At 42.0% G+C, this 20,931-nt stretch overlaps 2 long non-coding RNA genes across 2 annotated transcripts in view; both read right to left on the bottom strand.

Annotated features, from left to right (window-relative positions):
- Positions 1 to 11,251, bottom strand: part of LOC137096727 (uncharacterized) — a 98,099-nt gene extending 86,848 nt beyond the window's left edge. The window contains exons 1-2 of the long non-coding RNA XR_010909672.1: positions 11,083 to 11,251; positions 7,642 to 7,787 (exon numbers count right to left, since the gene is read on the bottom strand). This is a non-coding gene — a long non-coding RNA (uncharacterized lncRNA). The remainder of the gene's footprint in view (positions 1 to 7,641; positions 7,788 to 11,082) is intronic.
- A 559-nt stretch (positions 11,252 to 11,810) lies between these two features.
- Positions 11,811 to 14,276, bottom strand: LOC137096632 (uncharacterized). The gene is made up of 3 exons (XR_010909562.1): positions 14,210 to 14,276; positions 12,458 to 12,546; positions 11,811 to 11,881 (listed from the first exon to the last, which is right to left on the bottom strand). It is a non-coding gene; the product is annotated as an uncharacterized lncRNA (long non-coding RNA).
- Between the last annotated feature and the right edge of the window lie 6,655 nt (positions 14,277 to 20,931).

The following is a 20,931-nucleotide window of genomic DNA, read 5'->3' as shown; positions in this document are numbered from 1 at the left end:
TCTGGGTTATGTGGCTATATAGAAGGGCTCCATGATGCATGAACCTTGCAATCAAACACATTTGAGTTTAGCAACTAAATGGCATGGTTTCACTAAACTTTGGCTAAACTACCTAACATTGTAAAACTGCCCTTCCTTATAAAGTATTATCTTCCATCTTGTGTTTTGAAGAAGCACACATTGCCAAATTCTGTGCCTGTTCACTCAGAAGTGCTGGGTACACATCAGTCATAGGTGTGCATACAAAATGCAGTCTATGATGCCTTGACCATATAATAGTTGACCAGTAATTGGCTACTACAGTTGTTTTCAACCTGTGGGTCCCCAGATGTTTTGTCCTACAACTCCCAGAAATCCAAGCCAGTTTTACCTGCTGTTAGGATTTCTGGGAATTGGAAGCCAAAACATCTGGAGACCCACAGGTTGAGAACCACTGGACTAGTAGATGCTTGTTTCCACAAAATAGTGCAAAAGATCACAACCAGCATAATCGTGTCATGGAAGGGTGCATTTAAATCTTTCCCCCTGTTTGACAGGGAGTTCAAGTCAGATCACATAAATATGCATTGCACTTAGTATTTAATACTGGCAGTGTGGGGTATGCAATTGTTAATCAGTGCTTAACACTAATTAACAGGCCGTTTTCCAGTCTGATGATCTGAGATGTGCTAGACTAGACCATCATCATCTCTGACCATTTAGATCTTTCTTTACATATGTGGATATATATCTCAAAATCTCTATAGATGTCCTTCCCACTCCCTTCTTCATTTAACACTGCTCTTGTTACCCTCACCTTCCTGAATAGGGGATGTAAATCAGTTTACAGAAGAGAAACAATGTTCTAAAATCCAATGCAGTAACAATTTTATTAGGTGAGAATGAGATAATTACAGGAATGTTTGGGTGTTGGTTCTAGAAACATGAATGTAATCTTGAAATCTTGATTGACTCTTCCCTTCTCGGAAATGTGATTCTGACCATTGGGCAGCCACCCTAAATAGCATCCCCCACCCTCGTGGCATAGCTGTCACCACCTACTTATGGTTTAAGCAGAGTAACCTTGGGCATTGGGCCATTTCATAAAATCAGCTCAGAAATAAACAAGGCAAAATTCAGGCGTTTGTATGGCTATGTGTGTGAAAGGTACAACTGGTTCTTTGTCCTATTGTTCTTGGTACAGCTGAAACATGCTATTATAAAGGGGGTGAGTAGGCATGGATCAGGGACCAGCTGAACAACTGGTAAAAATTTACCAGTTTGTATCTTGTCTCTGCCACAAAATCTATAGGTATTCACAGGCAATCCACTATTCTATCACTACCTCATCTCCTAATATGGTATTTTAATACTGACCTATTTTACACTCTATAAATGAGAGCTGGGTGGGGGATTTTGGAAGTCATAACCCAAAAAGGAATGTTTTAAAGCTCTGTACAAATGTTAACCAATAAATAATTTCTATAGAAAGTAGAAGTAATAGTAGCAGCAGCTGTTGCTGTAAAATTCATGTGAAATATGAGGCAGAAAGTGAAGTTGTATCTCCTGTTATTCTAGCTAATATATTTAACTTAAAAGAATCAGAATGGTATAGTAGTCTGGGGGTTTGACTAGGGGCATTGACTACTTAAATTTGTATGATTTAGGATTACTGAAAAGAAAAATGGATTCCCTTGGAACTAAAGAGACCAGTATCCACTAATTGCAGTAATGCAAATGTATCTCAACACATAGAAACTCAATGTATGCATACAAATACAAATGTCAATAAAACATAGGATTGTTACATTTACCCGTAACAATCCTGTGTTTTATTGACATTTGTATTTGTATGCATACATTGAGTTTTTATGTGGTGAGATACATTTGCATTACTGCAATTAGTGATTTAGGTTAGCCATGCAGCAGCTAAACGCCACATAGAAAATAATTTTGTTTTAACTCCAGGAAGGCCACCTTAAGGGAGGTCTGGCTTCTTACTGTCTGGGGGGATCCTTTGTTGAGAGGTGATTAGCTGTCCCTGATTGTTTCTTGTCTGAAGTTCCCCTGTTTTTGAATGTTGTTCTTTATTTACTGTTATGATTTTAGAGGGGTTTTTAAATACTGGTAGCTAGGTTTTCTTTCTTTCTGTTGAAATTGTCCACATGTTAGTGGATTTCAGTGGCTTCTCTGTGTAGTCTGACATGGTAGTTATTCGAGTGGTCCAGCATTTCTATGTTCTCAAATAATATACTGTGTCCAGGTTGGTTCATCAGGTGCTCTGCTATGGCTAACTTCTCTGGTTGAATGAGTCTGCAGTGCCTTTCATGTTCCTTGATTCGTGTTTGGGCAATGTTGCTGCGTTTGGTGGTCCCTATGAAGACTTGTCCACAGCTGCATGGTATATGGTAGACTCCTGTAGAGGTGAGAGGATCCCTCTTGTCCTTTGCTGAATGTAGCATTTGTTGGATTTTCTTAGTGGGTCTGTAAATTGTTTGTAGGTTGTGTTTCCTCATCGGCTTCACTATGCAGTCAGTGGTTCCTTTGATGTATGGCAAGAACACTTTTCCTCTGGGTGGATCTTAGTCTTTCATCTCGTGGTTTGTTCTTGGTCTTACAGCTCTTCTGATGTCTGTGGTAGAGTATCCATTGGCCTGTAAAGCCCATTTTTGGCGGTTCAGTTTGTCTTGGAGGAGTTGGAGTTCGCAGATTCTTTTTGCACAGTCTGCCAGGGCTTTGATGGTGCTTCTTCTTTTTTACTTGGGTGATGGTTGGAGTTTTTATGTAGGTATCTATCTGTGTATGTAGGTTTTCTGTAAACCATGTAACTCAATTGTTGATCTGGTTTGCAGATGACTAGGACATCTAGAAATGGCAGTTTTCCTTCATTTTCTATTTCCATGGTGGAAAAAGAATGTTTGGTTGGATGCTAGTAAGGTGGTCCAGGAACATTTTTTTTCTTGCTGTTTCCAGGGCTGGTTTTTCAAAATGTTCCATGTAGAAATTTGCTATCACTGGGCTGAGAGGTCTTCCCATAGCTACTCCAGCTTTGGGTTCATAGAATTCATTGTCTCACTGGAAGTAGCTTGTGGTGAGGCAATGGTGAAACAGAGCTGTGATGTCTTCTGGGAACTTCTGGTTGATTAGTGTGATTATGTCTGCTACAGAGACCTTGGTAAATAGAGACACCACAGTGAAGCTGATCAGCTTGTTGGTGTTGAACCACTAGATTCTAGATCAGGGGTCCTCAAACTAAGGCTCGGGGGCCGGATGCGGCCCTCCAAGGTCATTTACCCGGCCCTCGCTCAGGGTCAACCTAAGTCTGAAATGACTTGAAAGCAAACAACAACAACAATCCTATCTCATCAGCCAAAAGCAGGCCCACACTTCCCATTGGAATACTAATAAGTTTGTTTGTTAACATTGTTCCTAATTTTAATTCTTGTATTGTTTTTAAGTGTTTTTACACTACAAATAAGATATGTGCAGCTTGCATAGGAAGTCATTCATTTTTTTCTTCAAATTATAATCCGGCCCTCCAACAGTTTGAGGGACTGTGACCTGGCCCTCTGTTTAAAAAGTTTGTGGACCCCTGTCCTAGATTCTAGAAAATCTCTCCCCAGCGTCCCTCACACTTGTGCTGCTGTGTCTCCAGATCCTCTGAAGAATGAGGCAGGATTATGGTTTCTGCTTTGTTTGAAACTGAGGCTGGAAAACATTTTACAGTTGTCATAAGCCTGCTGGTGAAAACAGCCTTGCCATGGCAACTGATTCCTCCCTAGGTCATTTGGTGGTCTTTATGCTCCTGCTTCATGTTGCTGAGAATGGCCATGCAGGCTCATGGAATGATGGTAAAGATATGTTTCTAAATGTTATGAGCTGTTCAAAGATCTCTTGCCAAAATGGGAGGAGGAATTTCTACATAATCACCATGGTTACTGTAATGAATGTTTTGACCCTTTTCCACAGGATTAAATAACTCAATCTGATCAAATATTTATAGGCACAGACTTATAAAATAGAGAGGAAATGACTTTTATGAACCTGCAAATTTTTAGAAATGCATCTTTCTTTGACAGACGAAAGCTGGGGCAAGTGACAACAGAGTGTGATCAGAGTAACAACAGGTATTAATTTGGAAGGACACACAAGCTAGGAATTTGTGCTTGCATAAACATATTAGGAAAAGTTTTGTCTCCCTCCATTTCTCTCATCCCTGCTGACTCAATTCAATGGAAACTGCTTTTGCACTTTGAACTCAGTTTGCAGTAAGTGAAGAAAATTGAGGGAAACTGGCAAATTGGGAGGTAGAAAGAAAAACTGAGGCATTTTAATAGGAACTCAAAAGTGAGAAGACAGAAGATTAACAGGGAGAGTTGAAAGCTATGGAAGTGTGGAAGCTTTTGCACTGCAGAGGTGTTTCACAAAATGATGCTAACATGCCCTGGCCATGTAATCTTTCTGCATTCAGCAATGAAGCTCAGTGTGTGATCACGTCTACATGGACACTTGACCCCAAAGGAGGGGGGGAGCAATCAGCTCTGGGGTGGCTACATGATTCACAGAGCTGATTTGTGTTAATGTGGCCTGAAACCATGTTAACAACTGTCTTTTCTATGTTGTTGTTCACCGCCACGAGTCGCCCCCTGGGCTGAGAGTGGCGGTAAATAAGTGCAAGTAATAAATAAATAATAAATAAACAAAAGCCACAAGTTGCTCTAGAGTTTTCCTCGAGAATCAGGAGCAACTTTGGGCTCATGTAAACAGTTGGGCACATACTGAAACAGAACCAGACAGAACTGTTTACATTGCCATTCCTTTTCCTAGACTTAGGAACACATGATGGTACCTACCTTCTCCCATCTGGGCAACCCACTGTTGAGACCCCCCCCCCCCAAATCTTGAAATGGTGGGTGACCCTCGTTTAACAATAGATGCAATATCAGGCAAGGCACTGGAATGAAAAGTGATAAGGGAGAGGAAAGAGGAGGGCTCTTGCTCCCCTTCTCCCTTATTGCTTCAACACTTTATCTGAGTATTTGAGGATTGGGGCGGGGGAGTCACTGCAGTGAATCAGACAGCTGGAAGAAAGTATGGGTAGCTGTCCAGTGGTGCTGAACTAGTTGTGGTGTCACTGGATGGTTGGGACTCACTCCCACCTCCACAAAGGCCCAGGGCCTGGTGGTAAGGATAATGTCTGGGCCAATCCAGAAGTCAACATTCTGAATTGTCCCTGGGATACTGTGTCCTTCTGGAACTGACCTGAGATTCTGGATCAGTTCACAGAATGGTCTCTTTCACGAATTCAATAGGCAGCCTTAGGCAACCCATTCTTTTATCAATCCATCTCCTAATGGAGGCAATGGTAAAATGGGACAACACTGGATAAAATGGAGGGGGGGGGGGCAGGTTATCCTCTATTTTTAGGAGAAAAAGATTGATTCTTGTGTAATATTGTAAATTGGCCTTTTACCACTATACCTTCAGGCTTGTTTTTGGAAGGCCTATATAATAAAAATTAGTTTTATATACCAAAAAGAATCAGTTTTATATACTAAAAAGAATGTATTGTATGGCAAATCTTGCCAAGAAAAAAACCCATGATAGGGTAATCTTTGATTTGCCAATAGTCAGAAATGACTGCCAGACAGACAACACCACAAGCAACAGCAAAAATAATGGATTTCACCTAGAGGTTGCCTACCAATTCTTTTTTGAAAAGCAAATAATGTGAGTCTGAGTGACATTATACTGTTAATTCTGGTTTCCAAGCTTAAACTTCTCAAAGCAAAGCAGTAAATAAAAATGGAGAAAAAGAACTGGAAAATATTTGAAACAATCCTGTCAAGAATATATTGGCTTCAAAATCATGTTTTGAGAAAACAGAAGATATTGAAATATATGGCAAAACTAAGATTTCCCAATTTCAGAAGACAGAACCACAAAACTTGTCTATCTAAATTATATAAATATATAATATATACACATTAAACATAATAATAAAAAGTCATTTGCAGGTTTTAAGTTAGCTTGCCTATTCTGAATCAAATGTTTGTGTTTGAGACTGCTACCAGTTAAACAATTTTCAAGAATCCTCCCAAAACGTTATGTCATTTTATTATATAAAGAATGTCAATTCCCCCATGGTGTACTAATGGGAACAAGCATAGTTCTATGCATATTTTATTATTTATGCTGTAGTACTTTTCTGCTTCAGAAATTTAAACAGCAGTTTCATGAACGTCATTGCATTTTATGTTGGCTAGCATGTTTCTATAAGATAAAATTTTAAAGCTACAGTAAATACAGAATTCAATTATCTCCTAGTAACCACTAAGTTTCCGGCTTAAAGCAATTTTAAGCTGAAGGACACCAAGGACTGCTCTGAGTCATCTCCTGTCAAGGGTCAAAGGACTGCACAAGAAGAATTTCCCACCCAAGATTTATGGATTACAAAAATGTTGGACATGGCAGAGATGGACACATTGACTAGGCTTATACAACCACCAGATCCTTCCAAATTTAAAGAACATTGGCAGCTCTTTATTGATTAATTAAAAGAAGAAAAGAAAATGAAAATATTGGGTTTTCTATAACATCAAGGGAAAATTAATAGTATAGTGATGAAGAAATCATAAGAAAAGAAAAGAAAATAGAGAAGTTTGTGACCAGACTAACAGGATTCCCAGTGATATCCAAGAGATCCTGGAAAATCAATCTGCCAGAGATTAGATGTTTTATGACAAAAAGAATATTTTTTTAATTAGAAAGGATACAGCAGAGACAGGGTAGGAAGCATTGGTTAGGGGCTTTCTATTTTCCATTTCTCAATTTTTCTATCCCCTTTGTTTCAAAACACTGTACACCCGCTTTTCTATCCTTCTGTTTTAGAGTAGAAAAGAAATGCTTTTTTTCCACTTTTCTTTTTTAACATTATAGAAACCTTTTTTGCATTAAATAACAATGGAAGATGTAAGACATTAAAAATGCCCCAATTCTACGTACCTCATCAGATTCGCCAGCCTCTGTGGCAAATCTGTGGTGAAGCAGGGCAATCCCATGGCCTATTGCCGCGCCTCATCTGCAGAGATGCTTTCCCATTCCCCGTATTCAGAGGGAAGCATCCTACCATGCTATCCGGATGCTTCCTCCACAGAGCCCTGCACGAAGTTGTCATATGTCATGTGATGGCATCCGGTGGGCTCCAAGGAGGAAGCGACCTGGCAGTGTGTGATGAGGTCATAAATCCACTTTTATACCCTTCCCTATCCCTCATATATTTGCATTAAAAATAATATACACTAGGTAGGTGATCACTTTTTGAGAGCACATTCATTTCCTGTGACTAAACAAGGGTGAAATTTAGATTTAGCAATCTGTGGCATATGCTTGGCTTAGACATTCATTTCACTGCTATCATCATCGCCATTACCACCAGCTCCAGACACTTGGTAAGATGACAAGTTAAATTGCCATAGAAGTTCAACTGTATTTTATAGCTATTTTAAAACAACTGTGTGGGTTTTCTTCTCAAACAATTACAAGTTAAGACATATAATAAAATTGTAGCAGCTAAAAAAAGCCAAAGCAATTCTAGGATGCCTCAATGAAAGGTCAGGGAAAGTCAAAGTACTACTCTATACTACTTTGGTCAGACCTTACCTGGAATATTATGTTCAGTTCTGGGCACCGCAATTCATAAAGGATATTGACAAGCTGGAATGTGTCCAGAGAGGGTGACCATACTGGTAAAGGGTCTGGAAGCTATGTCCTACAAAGAGCAGCTGAGAGAGTAGAATATCTTTAGCCTGGAGAAGAGAAGGTCAAGAGGTGAATTAGCCATGTTTAAATATTTGAAAGGGTGTCATATAGAAAATTGAGCAGGCAGGCTTGGCTTCTCCTACTCACTTTTTCGTACCGACCCGCTATTCAACTTACAATTGTGTCAGCATAGATAGTGGCTACATACTGCATTAAGTTCTTTTAATATTGCACTTCTTTCATTACCACATTTGCACTGATTCACCAGTCCATGGCCCCATGGTCATACTTCTGGATACACTGGTAACTTCACTCTCCTGCACTATTATGATTCCTTTCTTTTGAATTTTTGAATTAATATTTTTAATGATCATAACTAGGGTCCCCTACTATTGACCTCTTCACACATTGGGGGGGGGGATGCCATTTCACCAGCAGTCGCGTGGGGCACCTCATGGCACCTGGTGCACCCTCCCTCCTTCTCCCATCACACAACGGGATGAGGTGTGTTGGCACCCTGTTCCCATCAAATATGAGAAAGGGTGGAAAGTCATACTGCCCTTTCTCCTATCACAAAGGGGAAAGAGCCCGCTTGTCTCTCCGTCATTGCCGAAAAAGCATTTTGCAATGCTTCCTTGGCACTTGGATGGTAAATGAGGCAGGGCCTGTTGAGCATCATGTGATAGCGTTCAGCAGGGACCATCTCCAAAACGTTTCAAAGGAACCAAAAGGCCCAGTGTGGTGAAGTAGTAGAAGAAAAGCAGAATATAAATTAAACAGACAGATTAAGGTAGGGAAAGGAAGGGAGAGATGGCTCTCTGGATTAGAGGACTTGTAATTATCTTTTTGGACTTGTTAATCATTTTAGCATTTTGCAGTCTCCTATCCAAAGCAAAAAGGACAGTCATCAGTTCTGATTATCAGTTCTTACTGAGTGGGAGGGATATTTCACTTCTCTTTATGACAAGGCCAAGACATTTTTCCAGTTGAGCAAAACACAAGAAGACACCCTTATTCCAGTCCACAAAGAAATGCCCACAGGACGGGCATATGACTCTTACATTACCAGTGGTGATGGGATGTGTCTCTCACCAAAACTGTAAGTTGCAAATTTGAGAGGAGTGCAGACCTAGTGTCACACATCCATTTAAGCAAGAACTTCTCCTCCTGAATTGTAAATGATAGGCTACAATAGCAAAGTGTACATAGAGTTGGTAACACTCTTTTTCACACTTTATCTTGTGAGTGGCAACCCTCCCACCCTTCCAATTTTTCAAAGAAAGGAGCATTATCACAAAGTGCCATAAATATGAAGTGATGCCATGGGCTCCATACGTTTGGTGTTCGTGACATTTGCACTTGGCTTCAAAAAAAATCCTAGGGAAAACACAATAACCTTGAAACAGAAAACATTTCGTAGCTGGACAAAATTCTGAATCCAATATTATAAATGAGTGGTGATGGAGGATTTGTTGCATGATGTATTAGTCATCTGGAATGGCTCATAGCAAACATATGGTGTTATCATTTCTTTACATTTCTATTCTAGAGTCTCAGCTGCAGATGAAAGTAATGCTTCCTGTACTGAGGGAACATTAGAAGACAACCTAAGCAAAAGCTAGTGTAGCAGTACCTGCTGGTTTTAAAATAGTTCTTGTTCTTTTGACTGCTAGATTCTGAAGCCATGCTCTTAAAGAGCAAGGAGAAATATCATGCATTATTCAGTGCCTTCCCCCTCTTCAGCTAGCATTGAATTTTATGATCTACTCTCCCTCAGAATTAGAGCATTATCAGGAGGAAATGAGAGGGCAAAATGCTACCAGGAAGGTTAGTCACTTTGAATAACAAGGAGGTTATTCAGGGGTTTTGTCCCTGCCATTAATGGTGCTGCACTCAATTTAAAAATAAATCACAATCATTAGGAACAGCAATATTTGACTGACATTTATACCTGAATCTATGCTGACTCAATGTAGCTTAATGTAAAATGCATTTGTCAAGTTCCTTGTTAGGAGGCCCGGGTAGTTGGCTGTCCCTGATTTAGAGGGAGATGATCCAGCAGTGGACCAAGAGCAGTCATGATAACAAGATGTTCCTTTTTGCCACTGTTGTAAAAAATTGCAATCATAAAAAGTTCTGAAGAAGTGGTATCCTAGATATGCATTTCTGCAACCATATGATATTTACCTAATTAAGTACAGATTAAGTAAAAAGCTCTGAAACTATATGTTACATTATGCACATCTCACCTTGTATAATAGGTACAGTAAAACTACCATCTCAGATGGCAGAAGCTGGAGAAATAATAATGGCAGCTCCCAAGCAATTCCTCCTGAGCTCTCAACTATTCTGTTTGCCTACCTTTTGCTAGCAAAATACTTGAGTTCAGCTTTGCCCCATAGAACCACATTGTCATGTAATTACACTCTAATGGTTCCAATTGGACAATAAGCTTGGCATCTGCATGAATGAAAAAGCAGAAAATGTGACTAAAGTACACTGTGAAGAGTCAGGATTTCAGTAAGAAAATAGGCTACAGCTTAATGGTTACAGGTTATAGGCTTGGCATCTCCATGAATTTAGATCCAGGCACTGATGCACTCATTTGTTGACTGATGAGTCAAAAACCTAGCTTCTGAGTGATATATGGGATGACAGATGTGACATTCCACATGAGCAGATGCCAGTGTGTGGTTCCCCTACTACCTGGGGTGTGGCAAAGACAGAAACCACTCAATTGGCCATGACCTTTGCTGCCTACACCACAAGAGTTCCATCAGGAGACACCCTCACAATTTTTGGAAGGGAAGAGACTACAAAAGGCCAATTATCCTCATCCTTGCTTCAGAAAGAAGCAGAGAGAGAAAAGAATGCGAGCTATTTAGAAACAGTAGGTACTATTGTGGGTACATTTTGCCTGTTTTCTCCTAATATTCCATTTGTATAGAAAGGATTGATCCAATACTGGGCTTGCCTCCATGCCACTTCAGGCTGAAAATTTGCTTCAAGGTCCATGGATCACAGTTTCCATCACTCATATTGAAGGAAAAGCCAACTTGCAATCTAACCATCTTCTGTGTCTGGTATATAGGTGGTAGCAGGCTGTCATAAGCTGGTACTATCCAGCTGTTTTCTTTTTGCTTTAATAAAAGAGACTTTGAATATTTTATTGTACGTACAAGCATGGTTCCAATGGAAGCTCCATTCCAAATTGATTTTGAATAAAATAAAATAACAAGAGATTAGATGAATTTCTATGTGATCCGAGACAGCACTCCTCCGGGACTATACAAATCTGTGACAGTGGAGAGGGGAAATAGTGGGCCCCAGAGAACCTCTTACCAAGTCTTTGTCTATGCTGTGCTGATGTTACATGCTGCCTCCACAAGGAATAAAAGCTGTGATAAAATTTCAGATGAGTCATCCAGGTAATGAGACAGCTGAAAGTGTGACTAAGGTACACTGTGTGAAGCCCAAAAGAGAGACTAACAAGCTGAAAAGGAAGTGAAGATAACATTAAAGCAGAGCTTGAAGTATGAGGCAATTTGGCTAACTGTACCTCAGCTATTCCGAAGAGGTCGTGGAAATACAAAGAAGTACCTAACTGACATAGAAAGATATACATATCCAGCATTGCTCATATTGTTGTTGTGTGGCTTCAAGTCATAAAATTTTCTTGGAAGATTTGTTCAGAGGGTGTTTGCTCTTGCCTTCCTCTGAGGCAGAAAGACTGAGTTGTCTAAGGTGGATTTCTATGGCTTAGCAAAGATCTAAAACATGTTCTCCTGGGTTATACTCTACCATTCAAATCATTACACCATGGTGGCTCTCTATTGCCAATAAATAGCTTAATATCACCTGACCACAAAGGAAAGGGATGCTGTGGTACGGATTTGTCAGGAGACTGGTTATCAATTTGGACCATGGAGGGAAAATGTGAGGGGGAATTATATAAGAATATCTCTTCCAGTTTCATATTTATATCCTTAATTTTGACCACCACTTCTGATGAGGATGTGAATGGTAAACAAAATAGCATGTAAATAGAAATAGTCACAGCACTTGCCTTTTTATTATTGCTGTTGTTATTGTAGTAATGGTGATGATGATGATGATGATGATGATCTTTTGTCTAGTATATCTGGATGAGGGAAATTGACTTGTTACATAAAGGAAAAGATAAAAGTACTCTCAGGCTTATTGAGAAAATACTTGATTGATAAAATGTAGCTTTAAAAAATGTGGCCCTAAAAGTGTATTTCTCCTCCTAAGGAGAATACACCAGATGTATCAACTGAATTTACATAAGTGAATTATGTTCCTATTGGTTCAGTTGATTCTACTCTAGTAAAGATTGGGAGTTGGATTTATGCCATAATACCATTTATATAGGATAAATTAATTGGTAAGATATGTTAAAATGTACACCTCAGCCCTTTCCCACACACAACATCCAGTAAAATCAAAGTTCAAAATACTGGCAAAGAGCACCTGCTATTTTACAACTGAGATAGTCTGTTATATGCCATTAAATCTTCCATAATGAAACGATTCATTGTATGTGATGGGAAGCTCAAGTTGCCAAGTAAAGATGGAGGTTCATAAGCTTCTTAGCACACAACCAACCTCTAACAGTCAGATGGTAGCATCAATGACATAAAGACAACCAAAAATCAGAAAATTATGTTTTGTACATAAATGCTGAATGCCATCTTACTGTTTTTTGTTCTATTGGAATCTGTCCTTCTCTTGTTAGTCTTAAAGTCCTTGAGGTTTCCAATGTTCATCTTGACCCATCTTTTATCTCTGAAACACATGATGGAGGGAGGTCTTTTTGAAATATAAGATTTTGATTGATTACTAAAAAAAAGAGTATAATATAATTAATATTTGACAATAGTTAGATTTCACTCTATAACTATAATGAGAGACAGAGATGTATAGATGAATATACATAGATTTATATGCAAAGAGATCTTGCTGATGCACTTTGAAAAACCAGAAACACAACTGGCTAGATGGTAAACTAAGCATTCCTCCAAGAGAGGAGACCACATAGTTTCCTTGAGGGATGCTCCCTTTCCCAGGGCCGGCCCTAGGTAATTTTCAAGTGTAAGCGGGGGTGCATCAAGAGCGCCCCTCAGGGATTTTGCACTATATGCAAATGCATAACTTGTTTATTGTTTCAGCTGTCCCTCAGTTTAATGCAGTTCATCCTTGCTGCTTCAGATTGGGCTCTTCTGGAAGTTGTAAATACTACAAATAACTGTTTTCCACCAGATTCAGAATTGTAGAACTGCCATCCGATTTGAAGCAGGAAAAGCGTGCGCGCGCACACACACACACATTGGGAAATAAACAGGCAGATATTTGTGTCTCTGAAGGCTTTAGCTTTCACTTTAGGGCATTGGTCTGGAGCCAGGGAGGAAAACGGCCACGCTGATCATTTCATGTAGTTTCAAAGCGGTTTCGCTGTGTATGTGGATGGTTACATAGGAAAATCAGTTTGAAGCTGGGATGGGGTTTACACAAACAGCAGAGCACTGATGCTCACAAAGGACTTGCTTTTGTGGAAATTTTGTTGATTGGCTTTGAAGTGCCTATAATCCTCAGTGTGGATTGAGGCCCCTTCTACTACACTGCCATATAAAATACTGATGGTCTGCATTGAACTGGATTAAATGGCAGTGTAGACTCACATAAACCAGTTCAAATGAGATAATGTGGGTTATCTGATTTAATAATCTGGATTATGTGGCAGTGTAGAAGGGACCTGGGAAACCTGGGACCTCAGCAACACTATTATATAAAATTCGGATTTATCTGCTTTGAACTGTTTATATGTGTCTACATTGTCACAAATTTAAAGCAAATTATTTGGATTTTATATGGCAGTATAGATGGGGATTGAGGGCACTTCCACACAGCCATGTAACCCAGAATATCAAGGCAGATAATACACAATATCCGCTTTGAACTGGATTATGTGTGTCTACACTGTCACAAATTCCAGCTCAAAGCAAATTATTTGGATTTTATATGGCAGAATAGATGGGGACTGAGGGCCCTGTCACACAGCCATATAACCCAGAATACCAAGGCAGATGATACACAAGATCTGCTTTGAACTGTGTTATCTGAGTCCACACTCAGCTAATGTGGGATTTTCTACCTTGATATTCCGGGAAATAGAGCTGTGTGGATTGGTGGAAGGTCTTTCCCCTTCTCTGCCCAAGAGAACTGGTGTCATTACACCAAACTGCCCAATCCCACAGCATTCAGCCCTGGCAGTCCAAGTGGTGTCAAACTACTTTGAGTGTACAGTGGGGATGCAGTCTGGAGGCAGAGGGGAGAAAGGGCCAGTTGGTGGGGCCAGGGACAGAGTCAAGCCACAGCAGGCTCAATCAAGGGGAGTCTGAGGAGGGCTCCTTTCTTTTTCCACGCCAAGGCTGAGCCCACGGTTACCTACCTGGGCGCCTAGCTGCCTCTCTCTCTTCCTCTCTCTCTCTCTCTGTGTCTCTCTGCCTGCCCTCCTGTGATGCACATTGGCAAATCCCAACAGATTGGGTAAGAAAAGCAAATACTGGCAGATTGGGTGTCCTATCTATATTTAGCAAATATTGTGGCCACCATCCCACCCTTGAACCAGTTCCTGGGCTGATTGTGTAGATGCTCCATAGTGGAACTAATTTCTTTAAACCTAATTTGTTTTAAGTGGCTGTGTAGAACTACTCTTAAGTCTCACAGGTCTACAAGATCCCTCTGCATACTTATCCTGACTAACATCACAGTACCGTAGGACATTTAACATCTTTCTTAAATGTTGACTGTTTTGCTTATTCAGTTCTTGAATTCCTCAAGACTTATAACCTGTAAAATTCATAGACAACTTTGAAGTGTTCATTGTTCTCCCAAAATTTAAATAATCACTACTATGATAATGGTGGAAACATGCTGATACATTTCAGCCCAAGCTTTGATACTTTATTATCAGATGTTTTATAAGGTAGCCATAAATGTGGCATGCATTATCATTTTTAACTGTGAAGCTTAGTTACTTGCTTTATTGCATAATGTGGGAGAAAATAATGTGTAACTGTTTTATGAAGTAACTGAATTCCCTGCCATAATGTAGCTCCATCCAGTTCTCTTCATCTCACATGATTAACATCACACTGCAGCAAAAGCAGGGCTTCAGTTGCTAGCTCCGCCTCTGCCCCCAACTGACATATTTCCACCACTCACTCCCAGCAACCTTCACACACTGGAGGAGAAAATCATATAGGCTAGGGTTTTACTAGGGCTGTGCCATAATGCAACTTCTGGTTGCACCGTTTATTGTATGTATGTATGTGTGTATATATATATATATATATATATATATATATATATATATATTTACTAATTTCCATTATTAGGTTTTCAACACTTTCTTACACAAGTGATTGCTAGACGACACAACAACACTTGACTACTGATTATCTCTGATTGGTTTGCAGGTGTGCTGGGATTTTCCCAACAAGATCACAAGATTTGTTATGTGATACCAAGACTGATCACCATTGTTGTCGTTACTATTGTTGTCTTATATCCCATCTTCTCCCAAAAAACAGACTAAAAATGACTTGCAGATTAAAACAAATATATTGCGCATCTAAAAAAATATCGGGGAAATTGGTGAGGGACAAAGAGGGAAGGAACACGATACCAACAAAGAATGAGAAGATATCTAAGCTCAGTGTGACAATTTGTCCAATCATTTTCTATTTGGGAATTCACATGGGGCAGATGGTTAAGTCCATTCCTTTTCTATAAAAGATTTGGGGGAACTCCTCCTCTGAGCTGTGCTTCTCACACAGCAGGCTTTGCTGCATTCCAAACTTTGGATTGTTGCTTCAGTGAATAAAGGCAGGGGGCTTTTCAGGGAAACAAAAAAACGATGACTCCTTTATTAGCATATCAGAAGTGAAACTGTGGTGGGAACCCTTGCAGGGAACAAAGAATGCAACTGCCAGGCCATTGTCTCCGCTGGGTTTACCCCTGGTGTGTGTGTGATAATTGTTCATTTGCTAGGCAGGCACAGACAGATGTTGACATTTCTTTTCCTTAGGGGAGGGGGTAAGGCTCTTCAGCAATCCCTGTCAGGGTCCCAAGGAATGTTTCTTTGTATTCTACAGAGATGGCATTCATAGAGAGAGCTTGCAGGACAAGCTGTTTTGAATGAGACCATGTGCATTTACATATAAGCATGTATTACTTAGGAGGGGAGCTGATTCCATGTGTGCAGTTAGTATTCTGCTTGTGCCTTCTTTTATGTAGAATTTTTGGAAATGCATTCAGTTAGTGTGTTTTCGTTTTCTCCTATGTGTCCGTCTCTACTGTTAAGTTAAATTAGAAAGAACATACTACAGATATCAAGATTATAGAGAGATGTGCAAGTGATCAAATCACCATATAATTTAAATTTTAAATCAATACAGTTTTTAAAAACCTTCAAAACAATGTGCTTAAGAGACAAAGAGGACCATAAAATTGCCTGTCCAGTGATTTTGGAACTCATTAAGGTTGAAGTTTTTGGGTGGATTGGAGCCTAGAAACCTTTGTGTCACTGTCTTATTTACATCGACCAGTACATAGCATGTGATTGTGAAAGGTAAAAGTGCTCACCAAAATCAACAAAGAATATTGCAAGTTTGCAACGCTAGGAATGTTGTGGTGGATTCCTACTATCTATCAACATTCCATGGTCCAATGGAAGGAAGATGCCTCCTCTCTGACCAGATTTCCTAAGGCCCTGTTGGTGAGTTCTACCATGTCACTAGTCAGATCTTGGAATATTATTACTATTATTATTATTACCCGCAAAGTAACATTAATTGGTGCATTCCTTAGAGCACTTCACAAAAAAAAGCTACCCAATACAGTGATTAACTTGCTTTAACCATCCCATTCTGTTCACAACCAGAGTGATTCATCTAAAAGTTGCTTTAAATGAATGTAACTCTATCAGGAATGAATGAGATCACAGCTGGTTTAAATCTTGAGGCCTCCTTACATGTCTGGAAAGCAGACAAATGCCTCAGGGGGGAAAACATCACTGGTAACAAGAGGAATTCATGAAGGGGGTGAAAGCTCAAGTATGTGGAGTATGCCTTATTTGGAAAACCAACATTTGAGATAGCAAACACTTTTTCTGCAATCTTGGCTTTTAAATGCATGATGGTAAGCTCATGCTTTGAAAAAGAGAGAGAAAAGAGCCTTTATGTAGCTATTAAAAGGTCCAAACAAGATCTGAAAACAATATGGTCAAACACCCGACTTTAATTTTTAAAGGAGGGCTTTTTTTTTTTGCCATTTTTGATATCGAGCTCTTTTTGGGGGTTCTCCCAGCGAGGAGAGTCCCTAAAAGGACCGCGAATGGGGTCCTGACCTTGGCGAGCGGCCAGCGGATGCCAATTCAATAAGACGCAAAAATATTAAGAATTAATCTCGCCAGAGGCTGAAGAGGTACCCAACGACCGAAGCGTTTATTAAGCGATTCAGCTGAAAAGGATGCATTACAGGGATATTTCCACAAGTAAGCATACAGTACAGTGATTTTCAGGCATATTTATACAGACAGAACAAAGGAATCCTGGCTTGAATCTCCCGCCTGCCTCCTGTCAGTCCCCTCTGTCCTGGTTGGCCGGCTCTGGAACAGCTGGGAGGAGGCTTGGCCGCTGGTCCCACCCTCCCTCCAATCGCCGGCCGCTGTTGCCTCCAGAGGGCCAATCAGAGCCCTCGGAGCGCCTCCAGAGATTGTCCAATCAGCGGCCAGGAGGCGGGCTCTAGTTTGACAGCGCAGAGGGGCGGAATGCCTGGGAGGAGCCTGCCAGCTGATGGAACACCTTTTGTCTCTTCACGGCAGGGAGGCGGATGGGGAGAACAAGGGATTTCCTGGGTCCCGATAAAAGGATGTGTATAGGCCAAAAGGGTGACTATGGGTGGTGTCTGGATCTTCAACCTTGGGGCAAAGGGGGCCTTTGTCACAAGGGAGCATGCACAAACACCATAATTGATGCAATCAGTCTGTTTTCCGGGCTTTGGCTGACAAAATCTCTGACTTTTGTTTGTCTGACTCTGAAAAACAAAAGCCATGGATTTGCCATTATTTATCCATGCAATGTCAATATGAATGGAGTTTCTTCCAAGGAAATTGGATTCCTTAAACTGTAATCCCCCGGTCACATACTCTTTTTGTAGGGCAAAGTTCAAGAGGGGAAAGGCAAGGAAAAGGGGTGAGGGTGCACCTCATTTCATTACATTCCATATTACACACACTTCATACATATATCCTTTACAGTCTTTCATAACTCATAGATTTCATAGGAAAGATCCCCATCCCAGTGAAGTTTATTGGAAAACCCACAGCAATTAATAAAGGCAATAAGCAGAGTTCTTGAGATATGATCCTTTTCCAGTAAGGGCACGCACATGCAGGCGGGGGCCCTTTTTCCCCAAGCGGCTTGGTTTGGAGTCCATGGAGGAAGTCCGTGATGCCAGGGCACCAAGTCAGTCAGAGAGGGCAGAAAGGTCCGCAAAGAATCTGCAAATGGTGGAGAGTGGGGCAATGTCCTTTGGAGAACTACATTTCCCTGATCTTTGGGCCAGGGTCCAGTGCACAAGCCAGAGAATTCATAGAGAGGAAACAGGAACCCAGTTATGTGTGCTGGGTCAGGAAGCAGCAGAATCCATTGTCTGGCCCTTGGCGAACTATAAATGCTTGGGGGGGGAAGATGCTCTGCATCAAATCCTCCCTTCGAGGCTGGGAAATGGCTACACTCATTTCCTCAAGCCTCGACAACCCCCCCCAAGCACCCAGGGCCTCTTTCTAGACTGATTAGATTGTATTCTGTTGATTATTTCGGGGCCCAACTCAAGCAACAACAGCCGGACCCCGCCGGGTGGGAGAGACCAGTGGCAGAATGTCCTTTGGGTTGGAGGAAAAAAAAGACTGAAGTAAGAAGGCGAAGACGGTGGAGGCAGGGGATGATGGAGTCTGTGATGGCAGCCAGCATGGAGCACTCAGGGGTCCCAAATGAGTTCCCAATGAAGAAGGATAGCACATGGTGGAATTCTCCCATCTGGCAGCGGTCCTCAGGCCTCCTGGGGGCGCTGGCTCCTCCCTTGGCGCTTGGGGGAGGGTGAAGATGGGGCACAGTCTGGCTACTCCTTCTGGCGTGGCGCCTCCTGGTGACCGCAGACAGGTCCGGCTCTCCATCATCACAGAGACTCAGGGGTAGAGTCTAGGACAGTCAGAAAGAAGATTTACAGCCCCCTCCCACCCCCCCCCATTCCCAGCCCAAGGGTAGTTAGTGGGGAAACAAAAGGGAAAGAAAACTTTCATACCTAGTGGGGGCGTCAGTGGTCTCCTTTTGGGTCACTCCTCTGCACAGCCTCTGGAACGGGCAGGGCCTCCTTCCTTTATGGCAGTTGCTGTGGGATCCTGGTTGCTCCTCCTGCGATGGCATTCCCCCGTGGGGGCTCAGATCAGCCTCTAGGAGGGGCTGTCTCTTCTGGGCGGCATGGGGTCTTGTCCTGTTCTCCTAGGATCTTCCTGTGCCTTCTGGGTTCCACACAGGAAAGTCCACAGACCTCCCATTGTTCACCTCACCCAGGTAGTTGTCCTCAGCGGCAGGAGTGGATTATGGGTCCCACAGTTCGACCTGGGCCTCTTCACTGTGCAGAGGGGACCCCTGGGCCTCGACGCCCCCTTTATATTTAAGGCAGTTAATGGGATAATTTAGACATACACATACATGCGCTCAGGGAAAGGGGAGGGAGGAAGGGCCAGGAAGGAAAAAAAGCATCCGAGGGACTGCGTGTGTGAGAGAGAGACTTAACCATAGATGTGGGTGAAATGTCAGGAGGGAATGCTTCTGGAACATCCCTTCCTTAGGTTTTGGAGAAGGAGGACAGTGGGAGCAGCAGGATTTCTCAGGGGGATAGAGGAAAAAAAATTCACAGGATGCTGGCTTCTTAGAAGATGGGAGGGGAGGGAGAAGAGAGAGAGAGAGAGAGAGAGAGAGAGAGAGAGAGAGAGAGCCAGCAAACTTTACTGGACAAAAGGAAACAGGAGCAGGAAAAAGGTCCCCCTCCCCTTACACCTCCCTTTGTTTGCAAGAGGAGAGAGGGAGGAGGGGTTTGAAAGCAAAAAAAGGGGGTTGGAGAGTGAAGAGAAAACAAAGGAAAGGCAGGGACATTGGTGACTGCCCCTGAAAAATGGGTTTTGTAGTTGCACAGAAGAGAAGGGGAGAGGAAGAGAGTTCTTGGGTCAGGGAAACCAGAGAGAGAGAGAGACTTTTGCAAGGCAGCTGAGTCACATCAGAGGCAGGGTCTCTCCTGGTGAGGGGAAACACTGTTTATTATAAATAAACAGGCACTGAAGATTCAGCTTTTGAAAGAAAGGGATGTGGTAGCTTGTTGGAGGGGGGGAATGAGCAATGCCTCCCTTTTCCATCTGAAGGAAGGAAAAAAGGTGGCACAGGAGGAAGCAGGAGAGGAGGAGAGCAAAGAATTTCCCTGATCATTTCCTCAAGGAGCAGTGAATAAAAACAAACAAACAGAGGGGCATATAAATGACATCATAAATAGGGAATAGGGAAATGGAGGGGTTGGGAAGGGAAGGAAGGAGTCAGGGAGATTGGGTAAAGGGAAATGGGAATGGGATGGTAGGGGAACAAGCAATTTCTTCCAAAGGGAGAGGGTGAAGGGGTCTGGAGGGGGTTTCCTGGGGGTTGGGGCTCTGTAACCTTCCCCTTGCATGGTCGGAGTTGGTCGCAGCTACCCCCCTTCCGCCTCCCACCGGCACATGGTAAAAAAGCATGAGGCAAAGGCGGTTTCGGCCCTCTTGGCCCCCTCACAGCGATCCGACTGCCATGAGGGGCCACGAAACTCCACCCGCTGAGGGCCCGGAGGGCCACCTCTCCATGCGATTTTTTTACCCTACTGGCCTGCGTCGGTGACGCAACCCTGCCCCATTCTGCCAGTATCTTCCCAAAAGATGTTTCTGATGAAGCAGGACGTTTGATCCCAGAATAACATGCGCCCATCTCTCTTGATAGCCCCACACTGAAGTGGCTAATCAGGGTAGCCCCCCCAACCGCTGGCAGGCTAGAGCCTGAACGGTCCCCTAGCAAGAGAGCCCGAGGC

The sequence above is a fragment of the Anolis sagrei genome, chromosome 3 (assembly GCF_037176765.1).
Source record: "Anolis sagrei isolate rAnoSag1 chromosome 3, rAnoSag1.mat, whole genome shotgun sequence".
In the NCBI taxonomy this organism is placed as follows: Eukaryota; Metazoa; Chordata; class Lepidosauria; order Squamata; family Dactyloidae; genus Anolis; species Anolis sagrei.
This window is presented reverse-complemented; position numbering and strand designations above follow the sequence as displayed.